This window comes from Natrix helvetica (assembly GCF_964273705.1).
Source record: "Natrix helvetica genome assembly, chromosome: W".
Classification (NCBI taxonomy): Eukaryota; Metazoa; Chordata; class Lepidosauria; order Squamata; family Natricidae; genus Natrix; species Natrix helvetica.
This window is the reverse complement of record NC_138555.1, coordinates 20,332,762-20,344,938: the sequence shown is the minus strand read 5'-3', so window position 1 is coordinate 20,344,938 and position 12,177 is coordinate 20,332,762.

Genomic DNA, 12,177 nt, shown 5'->3' with positions numbered 1-12,177 from the left:
AACTATGTGGCAGGCCATTACATTCAAGTAGATGGATGGATTGGTGCTTGGAGGGGTGCCAGCTACCCATTGTACAGAACCAGTCAGACTGGAAATATTGGGTGAACACTGGGAGAAAATCAGGTTTATTGTAGTAGAGAAAATGATAGAACCAATCATCTTAGAGTTAGCGTGGCTGGATAAATGGGAACCCACCATATGGTGGGAAGGGGGGTTCCAGAAGGTACGACTGGGGATGGGCCCTGAACCCCCAGCTAAAGAGCAGGGGAAAGGGGGCCAGGAGGAAGCTGAGTTGCGGGCAGGTCAGGGGGATGTAAACCTGGGTTTTCTGTGTGTTTATGAGGATTTGGCAAATGTGTTTAGCGAGGAATGTGAAGTGCTGCCCCCGCACTGTACAACTGATTATGCTATCGAGTTGGTTCCTGGAGCTAAACTGCCGAAACTTCATATGTACTCCATGATGCCGAAAGAGCTTAAGGAATTAAGGCCTAGCAGGTCAAGGATGGCGGCCCCTGTTTTGTTCCAGGAAAAAAAGGATGGTGGTTTGAATTTATGTGTCGACTTCTGTTGCTTAAATGGAGTGTGTGTCAAACATCTATACCCCCTACCCCTAATGAAAGATCTACTGGCCACGCTAGCAATGGGTCAGTTTTTCACAAAACTTAACCTACGAGAAGCCTACTACTGGGTGCGTATCTGACCAGGGGATCAATGGAAGACAACTTTCAATTGTCCCCTGGGAAGCTACGAATTCCAGGTCATGCTGTTCGGGTTGCAAGGAGCCCCTGCTGTGTTCATGCAGCTGATTAATGACGTTCTACATGAGCATTTATATTGGGGGAGGGGTCATTGTATACCTGGATGACATTTTGATTTACACCAAAATGATGGAGGAGCACACGGACTTGGTCAGGAAGGTTTTGCAGAAGTAATTAGCTGCTAAACTGTTTGTGAAGCTCTCCAAGTGCGAGTTTCACCGCACCAGTCTGGAAAAACGTAGATATTGCGCCACCCTTATTGCATCCGCGGATAACCGCCCTGCCGCCCTGCTTAGGGTGACCCGCTCCCTCTTGTCACAGAGGACACAGGGGGCACCCTTACAGGGCAGAGCAGAGGAATTTGGGGAATATCTGCAGGACAAAGTCGCTCAGATCCGGAGCGGATGGGCCCCACTCAGTGGACCAGACGGGCCGCCAACAGCGAGTCTTGTGAGACCATCCTGGGAGGAGTTTTATTCTGTTGCCCCCGAGGATTTAGATAGGTTGCGTGGACGGCTGCGACCCACCACATGTTTAATGGACCCGTGTCCCTCCTGGTTGGTACTGGCATCTTGGGAGGTGACCCGAGGCTGGCTTCTGGGCCTGGTGAATGCCTCATTGGGTGAGGGATCCTTACCAACCGCCTTGAAAGAGGCGGTGGTGAGGCCCTTGCTTAAGAGGCCTTCACTCGACCCAATGGAGCTAGCTAATTATCGTCCAGTCTCCAAACTTCCGTTTCTAGCGAAGGTTGTAGAGAATGTGGTGGCGCAGCAGTTTCCACGACACCTTGACGAATCCGAGTATCTAGACTCACGCCAGTCCGGCTTCCGACCCGGGCACAGCACAGAGACAGCCTTGGTCGCGTTGGTTGATGATCTCTGGAGGGCCAGAGATAGAGGTTGTTCCTCTATCCTGGTCCTATTAGACCTCTCGGCGGCTTTTGATACCATCGACCATGGTATCCTATTGCGCCGGTTGGGGGGGATAGGAGTCGGAGGTACCGTTCTGCGGTGGTTTGGCTCCTACCTCTCCGACCGGAGGCAATGTGTGTTGACAGGGGGACAGAGGTCGACCCCGAGGCCACTCACTTGTGGAGTGCCACAGGGGTCGGTCCTCTCGCCTCTCCTGTTCAACACATATGTGAAGCCGCTGGGTGAGATCATCCGTGGTTTTGGGGTTGAGTATCACCTCTACGCTGATGATACTCAGCTGTATATTTCAACTCCAAACCACCCCAACGAGGCTGTCGAAGTGATGTCCCGGTGTTTGGAGGCCGTCGGGGTCTGGATGGGGGACAACAGACTTAAACTCAACCCCTCCAAGACTGAGTGGCTGTGGCTACCGGCACCTCAATTCAGCCAGCTGATCCCATCGCTGGCCATAGGGGGTGAACAATTGCCCCCTGTGGAACGGGCGCGCAATTTGGGCGTCCTCCTTGATGCCCGGCTGTCAATGGAGGACCATGTGGCAGCCGTGGCAAGGGGGGCGTTCCACCAGGTTCGCCTGGTGCGCCAATTGCGCCCCCTACTGGACCGGGATGCCCTACGCACGGTCACTCATGCGCTGGTGACGTCCCGCCTGGATTACTGCAACACTCTCTACATGGGGCTGCCCTTGGGACGCGCCCGGAGACTGCAGTTAGTTCAGAACGCAGCCGCGCGGGCTGTGATGGGGAGTACGAGGTACTCCCACGTAACACCTCTCCTGCGCGAGCTGCACTGGCTGCCTGTGGTTTTCCGGGTGCGTTTCAAGGTGCTGGTTACCATCTTTAAAGCGCTCCATGGCACGGGACCTAGTTACTTGCGGGATCGCATCCTCCCACATACATCCCTGCGGCCAATACGCTCACACAGGGAGGGGCTTCTCCTGGTGCCGTTCACTAGGCAATGCCAGCGGGCGACACCGAGGAGTAGGGCCTTCTCTGTGATGGGCCCAACCCTCTGGAATGACCTCCCCCCCGACATTAGAACCACTTCTGACCTCCGCTCCTTCCGGCAAAAACTGAAGACCCACCTGTTCCGACTGGCAGGCCTGGCATAATTCAACTGTCCCTCCTGGCAAATGTATTATATCTGGTTATTTTAGGGTTTTTTTAATTTACTGTATTTGTTTTTAGGGGTTTGAATTTATTTTATATCTGCTTTGTACAGTTCTTTTAACTACATTTTAACCTCCTCCATGTCAATTGTCAACTGTACATATTTAATTTAATTTTATTGTATCCTGTTATATTTTGTATGAACTGTACACCGCCCCGAGTCCCTTGCGGGAGAGGGGGCGGTCTAGAAGCATTAAATATTATTATTATTATTATTATTATTTAGGGTATTGTATCACCAGACAGGGGGTGGAGAAGGACCCTCGTTACGTCCAGGAGGTTCTAAAATGCAAGCCCCAACGACGCAGAAACAATTGCAAAGTTCTCTTGGGTTTGCCAACTTTAACTGGAAATTTATCCCTGAGTTTGCCCACGTGGAATTACCCTTAACAGACTTGTTATGTACCAAACCCTCCATACTTAAGCAACGGCCAGGACAAGCTCTGAAGTGGACATTGGAGTGTCAAAAAGCATTTGAGGAACTGAAGGCACTTTTTGCTCGTGAACCTATCTTGAAACACCCTGATTTGGAACAGGCATCTGTGGTACAGGTAGATGCCAGTGACGTGGCTGTGGGAGCTGTGTTATTACAAGCTGATCAGCAGGGTAAACTGCAGCCTTGTGCCTATACATCCCGGAAGCTCTCCCCGATGGAATGAGGCTGGGCGATCTGGGAGAAGGAAGCTTATGCTGTACGTTGGTCACTCCTGACATGGAGACATCTTTTGGAAGGGGCTAAAAAACAATTTGAGGTGTGGATCGACCACACGAACTTAGAAGCACTGCAGACCCCACAACAGTTATCACCTAAACAGGTTCAATGGGCGCAGTACTTCCAACGTTTTAACTTCAAGTTGAAATACATCACAGCTGGAAAGAATATTTTAGCCAACGTGTTGTCTCACATGCTACAATACAATAGTAAATGAGAGGAAGTTGTACAGGCCATTATCCCACCTAAACAACCAGTGCGAAGGGTGACAAGTGTTTGCCCTGTGACCTCACTACCCGACAAATTACAAAAAGCATTATTTACCGATCCCTGGTTAACTGAAAATAGAAACATTTTAACTCATAGGGATGGGATGGCGTGGAAGGGTGATAAACTATATGTGACCATGGCTTTGCAGCCCAACATGTTGCACTGCTGTCACAATGTCAAACCAACTGGCCATTTTGGCTTCCTTAAGAAATTACATCTAGTGTGACAGCAATTCTGGTGGCCTAAAATGAGAGCAACAGTTGAAGGTTATGTGAAAACTTGCCCAGTTTGTGCAGTCACCAAAGCCAGGCTTGGAAAACCATTAGGGCTATTATAACCAGTAGCTGACCCCGTCCATCCATGGGAAGAAATGGCTATGGATTTTGTTGTAGAGCTCCCAGTAGTAATGGGCATACTATGATATGGACAGTGATAGACATGTTTTCAAAACAGGCTCATTTCATCCCGTGCAAAGGTATACCATTGGCACGAAAACTGATGAAACTGTTTCTCCAACATATTTAGCACTTGCACGGGGTGCCACATCAAATTGTCTCGGACAGGGGGGGTGCAGTTTACTTCCCACTTTTGGAGGGGATTTATACGATTAATTGGTTCTTCCCAGGGGTTAAGTTCAACAATTTCACCCTAGTATCAACGGTGCAGCTGAAAGAGCCAATGCTATGGTGGAATGTTACCTACGGTATTATGTATCTTGCCAACAGTCAGATTGGGTAGATCTTCTATCATTCAAGGAAACTGCTTGCAACAATGCGGTCCACCGTAGCACTTGTTTTACACCATTCCAGGTAATATAAGGCATGGACGTCCCTGCCATCCCTGAACTAGAACTTAAACTGCAAAGTCCAGGGACCCCAAGATAAGGGGGTGACAAGATACAGGAAATCTAACTGGGAATTGTACTATCAAGCAGCAGGACTAGCTTGGATGAAAGAATGGATTTTACTGAGAAATACAAGATTATTGACATTGGAGGGTCATGATTTGCAATTGGGTTGGCATGCTTTTTGTGGTATGATGAAAGTAAGGCCCATGGATATTTTCAAAGACATTATGTAAGGAATAGATTATTAACAATATGGGAAAGAGTGAAAGGAAAACATTATTTAGAAATACCAATGTGGCTTTCAACAATGGAAGCATTGACATATCCAAATATTAGTAGTATGAAAAATATTATTAGATACAAAGATATCTTAACAGAAAAGGGGGCTGCATTCCCATCTGCTTCTCCTCACTTCAAAAGGATCCACTGCTCCTCCCCTCTCTTTTGGCCTGCATAATGGCCCCTCTTCATGGAAGGTGGCCCGGTCAAATTCTTCCCTCCATTGCTCTATGGAACTCCTCAGGGGCTCCATCAGGGGCTTTGGGAGCCTGGCTTGTTTCCAGTCCAGCATCCACTCCACTCTTCCCAGCTCACTCAGGGCCCTTCCCCTTTTCTGGTCATTGGGGTGGGGGAGCTCAACCTCAGCTGCTTTAGGGGTTAACGTCCACAAATACTCATCTTTTCTTGCTTCAGTCACTGGAGCAGGCATCTCTCAGCTGGTCTAGGCCAGCCCATGCAGATAGAACAAAAGCTCCTTACACCCCAGTATCCAAGAAACCTCCGAGCTTTATTTCTGCTACAGGCTTAGACCACAGCACACAACGAGTATGTAAACAAAATAAAGCCAGTGCTGGGAGCATCTGCCTTCCTGTGCTTTTTATTGGCAAGCTCCCTCCCCCTCGCAGCCGGCTTGAATATAGCAATTTTAAACAGCCTTCCCGGCTTTGCATCTTGGCACTGCTGTGATGACATCATATATCATCGTTGCTGCCTGTAGAAGGATCAGAGGCCTCACGTTGGAATCAGGTAACTGCGTTCCACTGGCGCGACCTGCTGCCAATCCCCCCTAGCAAGGGGTCCACCTAGAAGACAGAAGGCAGAAAGGTTATTACCACATACATTATCCGTTGACCACCACCCCCCCAGGTTTATGTGGGTATTATGGAATTTATGTACTAGTCATGCGGCCCTAATGTCAGGTGCTGCTACCCAAGATGCCTCAGCTAGGGGATACCCCTTCCATCTCACTAGGTATTGAAGTTTACCCCTATAGATGCATGGATCCATTATGGTTTCTATTTCATAGTGATCCGCATCCACAGGACCAAGGGCACTCGGGAGAGGCCTGGACCTAACGTTTTCCACCGGCTTTAGCAGACTACTAGGAAAGACCGGATGGATCATACCAAGCAGCGGTGGTAACCGCAACTCGACCATCACTGGGTTGATTACTCGAATAATAGGAAAGGGACCAAGACGCTTGGGACCCAGATTTTTACTAAGGATACGTAATTTGAGATATTTCATAGATAGGTACACCCGATCCCCCACCCAAAAAGGTGTATGATCCGCCCTCCTCTTGTCACCTTGTTGTTTGTATTCATCAGTGGCCTTTTGTAAAGATGCTTTGACATGAGGCCAGATTTCCTGTATCTTTTTTGTTAAAAGAATTTTTTATTTTATTCTCTTACATACCATTTTAAGTATACATTCACATGATTGTTATTCTTTACATTTATCATTCTTATACATTTATTATTTCATTTAATAGGTTATAATATACAGTTTGGGTTGCTTTATTTACCATCCCTTCCTCCTTTTGTAACACCTGCTTGTTTTCCCTTTCTTTTCTCCCTCCCTCCCTTCTCTACTTTCTTCCTTCCTCCCTCCTCTCCTTCCCCTTCCTTCTTCCCTTACCTTTCTCCTACTCCTACTCTTCCTCTTCCCCTTCCTACCCTCTCTCCTTCTCTTTCTCTCCCTCCCATCCTCCTCTCCTTACCTCTTTCTTCTTTCCCCCGTCTTCCTTTCATTCTCTCCTCCTCTCTCCCTTTCTTTTTCTATTGTTGTTGGTGTATATTTCAAAACTCACTTTATGTTTCCTTGGGATGGTATTTCCACCAACCCAAATATAATTTAGTATCATTTCTTATTCCTTACCTTATTCCTTACCTTTGCTAGTCTACCCTAGTTATGTTTCCCCTCCCCCTTTATATCTCGCTGTTGAATATATACTTATATATTTAATACTTTCTTTTCTGTTTTCCCCTTCTTCCCCCCCTTTTCCATTTAATAGTGTGTCATCTGGGTACTTTATCTTCTCCCTGCTTTCTTTTCTAGCTTGCTTTCTCTAGCCAATCATAAAATCTTCCCCATGTCTTGAAGTACTCCGATTCCTCTTTATCCTTTATTTTCATTATCAACCTATTCATCTCTGCACAATCTAATATCTTTTTTATTATCTCTTCATCTGTTGGTAGCTTATTTAATTTCCAATTTTGGGCAAATACAATTCTCACTGCTGTAGTTACATGTATAATCAAATAAATATCCTCTTTCTTGAATTACTCTGGGATAATACCTAGTAGAAATATATCTGGTCTAAATTCTATTTCTTGTTGTAACATTTTCTTTAGCCATACTGTTATTTTAGTCCAATATTTCCTTGCTTCTGCATATGTCCACCAGATATGACAATAAGAACCTGTTGCTTGTTGACATTTCCAACATTTCGCTGACTTGTCTTTAAACATCTTTGCTAATTTTCCCAGTGACATGTGCCATTTGTAAAACATTTTGTATAAGTATTCTTTGTAAGCTGTTGACATGGTTAATTTATAATTCTTCCCTGGCTTTATTTTGTTTACATACTCGTCATGTGTTGTGGTCTAAGTCTGTAGCAGAAATAAAGCTTGGAGGTTTCTTGGATACTGGGGTGTAAGGAGCTTTTGTTCTATCTGCATGGGCTGGCCTAGACCAGCTGAGAGATGCCTGCTCCAGTGACCGAAGCAAGAAAAGATGAGTATTTGTGGAAGTTAACCCCTAAAGCAGCTGAGGTTGAGCTCCCCCACCCCAATGCCCAGAAAAGGGGAAGGGCCCTGAGTGAGCTGGGAAGAGTGGAGTGGATGCTGGACTGGAAACAAGCCAGGCTCCCAAAGCCCCTGATGGAGCCCCTGAGGAGTTCCATAGAGCAATGGAGGGAAGAATTTGACCGGGTCACCTTCCATGAAGAGGGGCCATTATGCAGGCCAAAAGAGAGGGGAGGAGCAGTGGATCCTTTTGAAATGAGGAGAAGCAGATGGGAATGCATCCCCCCTTCTCCAACCATCAGAAGGAGGCTGCAACCAGTGCCACTTCCATGCAGCAGGCAGGCTGCCCAGGGTAGACAACCCCCTCCCTCTGTCAACTTGTAAAGTGTTGCCACGACTACTATCAAGTGGCATAGAGAAGAGAGGAAAATTCCATGCATACTTTTGGCTAGAGTCAGGCCTCATATTCTTAACAGATGTGCATGTCCATACCTACAGTAGCATCTTGTTGGTGAATGTGATTAATGACTTCGGGCAGATGGGAGGGGACACAGGGGTAAGTGTAAATCAGTTTTGGCTCCGCAGGAGCACACACCAGTTGATCCTAATAAACGAATGGATTTCTTTTGAACTTTGTCTCGAGGCTCGTAAATTAATTAGGTCATCTTCTGGGAACTTCACAGAGAGCCAAAACTGACTTTTAAAAATCTATCAAGATTTCCAGGTTTCCTGAATCCTGGGCTCTCTGAGCACTCCCCCAATATTTGGGGTGCTTGGAGGGAAAATCAGGCAACAGGAAGTATGCAGCAATGGCAAGTAGCAATGCCTTCCCCAGCAGCAGAAGCAAGAAAAGATGAGTACTTTTGGAAATTAGCCCCCAAGGCAGCTGTAAGAGAGTTCCCCCACCCTAGTCCCCAGATACAGGGAAGGGTCTCAAGCAAGCTGGCAAGGGCAGACTGGAGGTGGGACTGGGCACAAGCCAGACTCCAAAAGCCCCAGATGGAATCCCTGGAGAGTGCAATGGAAAAAGAGAGGGAGGATTTTGACCGGACCACTCTTGCTGATGAGGGGCCATCCTGCTGCCCAAAAGAGAGGGGATGAACATCTGATCCTGTTGAGGGGAAGAGACGCAGAATGGAGCGCAGTCCCTCTCCTCCACCCAATAGAAGGAGAAGGAGTCCAAAACTGCAACCAGTGCCTCTCCCACGCAGCAGGCAGGCTGCCCAGGGCAGGCAAACCCCTCCCTTCCAACTAGAGGTGAGGAAGACGGCCAGCCATATCAGGCGCAAGCATACAGAGGCCGACAGGAGGTTGGAGGAGTAGGGCTGAACGACCCGCCCCAATTCAGGGGAAAGTTTGACGAGGACTCAGACCAGCTAGCTCTATTCCTCGATTCAGCTGATATCCACCTAGAATGCTATGGGCACCTCTACCCATCCCCCAGAGCCATGGTGAATACCATCACAGAGGGGCTAGAGGGAGAAGCAAGGGAATGGTTAGCAGCCCTCCACAAGAGGAGAGCCCCCCAACTTCAAGACATAGATGACTTCCTGCAACTGCTAGAAGCCAGATTTGAGGAGGTGGAGGAGGACCCATATGCAGAAGAGGTGGGCCACATGGCAGCTGCATACACAACCCCACCCCCAAAACCAAAGCCAGACCCACCGCCCAGTGCACAACCAGAATGAGGCCCCAAACGGACCACCAACACATCCGGGAAAGCCCTCAAGCTGCAGACGCCCCTTCCCCCTCAGGCAAAAGTGGTGGAACCCCAGACAACAACAACCAGCTGCCTGAATCATATGACAGCAAGGACGAGGGAGAAAATGACCCAATGGTGAGTGAACCAATTCACCCTTTCCTTTTTCCAATACACCTCACAGCCCCAAAAACAGGAAACCAGGGGGATTTTCAAGCCCTAATAGACTCAGGCTGCACAAGGTGCTTGATCAACCTAACCACAGTCCTGAAACTGGAGATCAGAGCAAAAAGATTGGCCCACCCGATCCGGTTTGAGCAGATTGATGGGTCCCTAATGGGAGGAGCCTATGCCACCCACCTGACTGAACCAGTGAGGCTAGAGCTAGTGGATCACTGGGAAGTAATTCGATTCATAATAGCCCCCAAAATGACAGACACGGTCATACTGGGACTTTCCTGGCTAGACAAGTGGGGACCGACCATCTGGTGGCAAGGGGGTACCCGCAGACTTAGGATATTAAGGGGCCCCCAACCTCTCCCACACCAGCAAACAGAAACACCGCCCATGCCAGAAACTCCCCAAAAGAGGCCACAAGAACAACTAGCAACCACAGCCGACAAAACCCCAGAGGCCGAACTGATTCCGATGGAATATCAGGACCTCGCAGAAGTATTCAGCGAGGCTGAGTGCAATGTTCTGCCTCCTCACCATGAGACAGACTGTGCCATCAAAATCATCCCTGGGGCAAAACTACCCAAGCCCAAACTGTATGCCATGATGTTCCGGGAAATGCAAGAGATGCGCAAATACATAGACAAAAACCTACCAAGGGGGTTCATCGAGCCAACGAAGCAACGGGTCGCGGCACCTGTCCTCTTCAAGGGGAAAAATGATGGAACTATGAGATTGTGTGTGGACTTTCACGGGATAAATGGGGTGTGCGTACACAACCTATACCCCCTCCCCCTCATGAAGGATATGCTATCTCATCTGGCCAAGGGAAAAGTCTTCACCAAACTAGACCTCAGAGAAGCATACTACCGAGTATGTATCAGAGAGGGAGATGAGTGGAAAACAGCGTTCAACTGCCCCCTAGGGAGCTTTCAATTCAAAGTGATGCCTTTCGGACTGCAGGGTGCCCCAGCAGTATTCATGCAGTTAATAAACGAAGTGCTGCACGAGCACCTCTACAAGGGGGTCCTCGTCAACCTGGACTACATCCTTATCTACACTGAGACCATGGATGACCACATACCCCTGGTCCGCCAAGTACTGGAAAAACTTCTGGCAGCCAACCTGTACATCAAGGTATCAAAATGTGAATTCCACCATGCACGGTTAGATTACCTCGGTTACCGAGTGTCAAGTCAGAGAATAGAGATGGACCCAGTCAAAGTACAAGCCGTCTTAGGCTGGCAACCCCCTCCCACACACAGACACCTACAAAGCTTCCTAGGGTTTGTGAACTTCTACAGGCAATTCATCCCCTCCTTTACGAAAATTGCCAAACCCCTAACAGACCTCCTGAAGACCGGGAGCCCAGGAATGAAACCTCATCCAGGACAACCCCTACAGTGGGACCTCACCTGCCAAGAGGCGTTCAAAACACTAAAATAAATGTTTGCAAAGGAGTCAGTGCTCAAGCATCCTGACCCTGAGCAACCCTTTGTGATCCAGGCAGACGCCAGCGACATGGCAGTGGGAGCGGTGCTACTCCAAAGAAACAACCAAGGATACTTACAACCCTGCACCTACACCTCCCGCAAGCTCACAGACACAGAGAAATGATGGGCCGCGTAGGAAAAGGAGGTTTTCGCAGTGAGATGGGCACTAGTGACCTGGAGACACCTGTTGGAAGGGGGCCAGAAACCGTTCGAAGTCTGGACTGACCACAAAAATTTGGAGGCGCTTAGGACCCCACGGAAACTATCACCCAAACAAGTCCGATGGGCTCAATACTTCAACCATTTTGATTTTGTGTTAAAGCACATTCCAGGCGGGAGGAACTTTCTAGCTGACGCCCTATCCCGCATGCCTCAGTACAAATGCGAACGGGAGCACGTAGTGGACACCATCATTCACTCTACTCAAACAGCTGCCCAAGTGACCACCAGGCGGCAAGGCCGTGACCGGCAAAACCAACCCGCAAGTGACCTAACCATGAGGCTAAAAACCGAACTGCTAGCAGACCCCTGGTTCCAAAACAACCAACACATCTTGACAAAAAGAGATGACCTTGCATGGAAGGGGACGAAACTCTATGTCCCAGAATCCCTACGCACCCTAATTCTCCAGAGGAGCCACAAAGCCAAACCGGCAGACCACTTTGGGTTCCTAAAGACTTTACACTTAGTCTGAAGGCAATTCTGGTGGCCTGGCATAAAGAAAGATGTGGATAGTTACGTGAAAAGTTGCACCATCTGTGCCACAATGAATAGACGACCGGGAAAACCCACCAGACTGCTGCAAACAGTAGCAGAGCCAATGAGGCCATGGGAGGAGATCGCAATGGACTTTTTAGTAGAGTTGCCGAAAAGTGGGGGAAACACAGTGATTTGGACTGTAATAGACCTGTTATCCAAACAGGCACACTTCATACCATGCAGCGGACTACCCTCAGCTCACAAGCTGGCTAAACTGTTTGTGAAGCATATCTACCAACTGCATGGAGTACCTTGAAGAATTATCTCAGACAGAGGGGTCCAATTCATGGCTAGGTTCTGGAGGGAGTTCCTGTGGTCCATTGGGTCATCCCAGGGCCTTA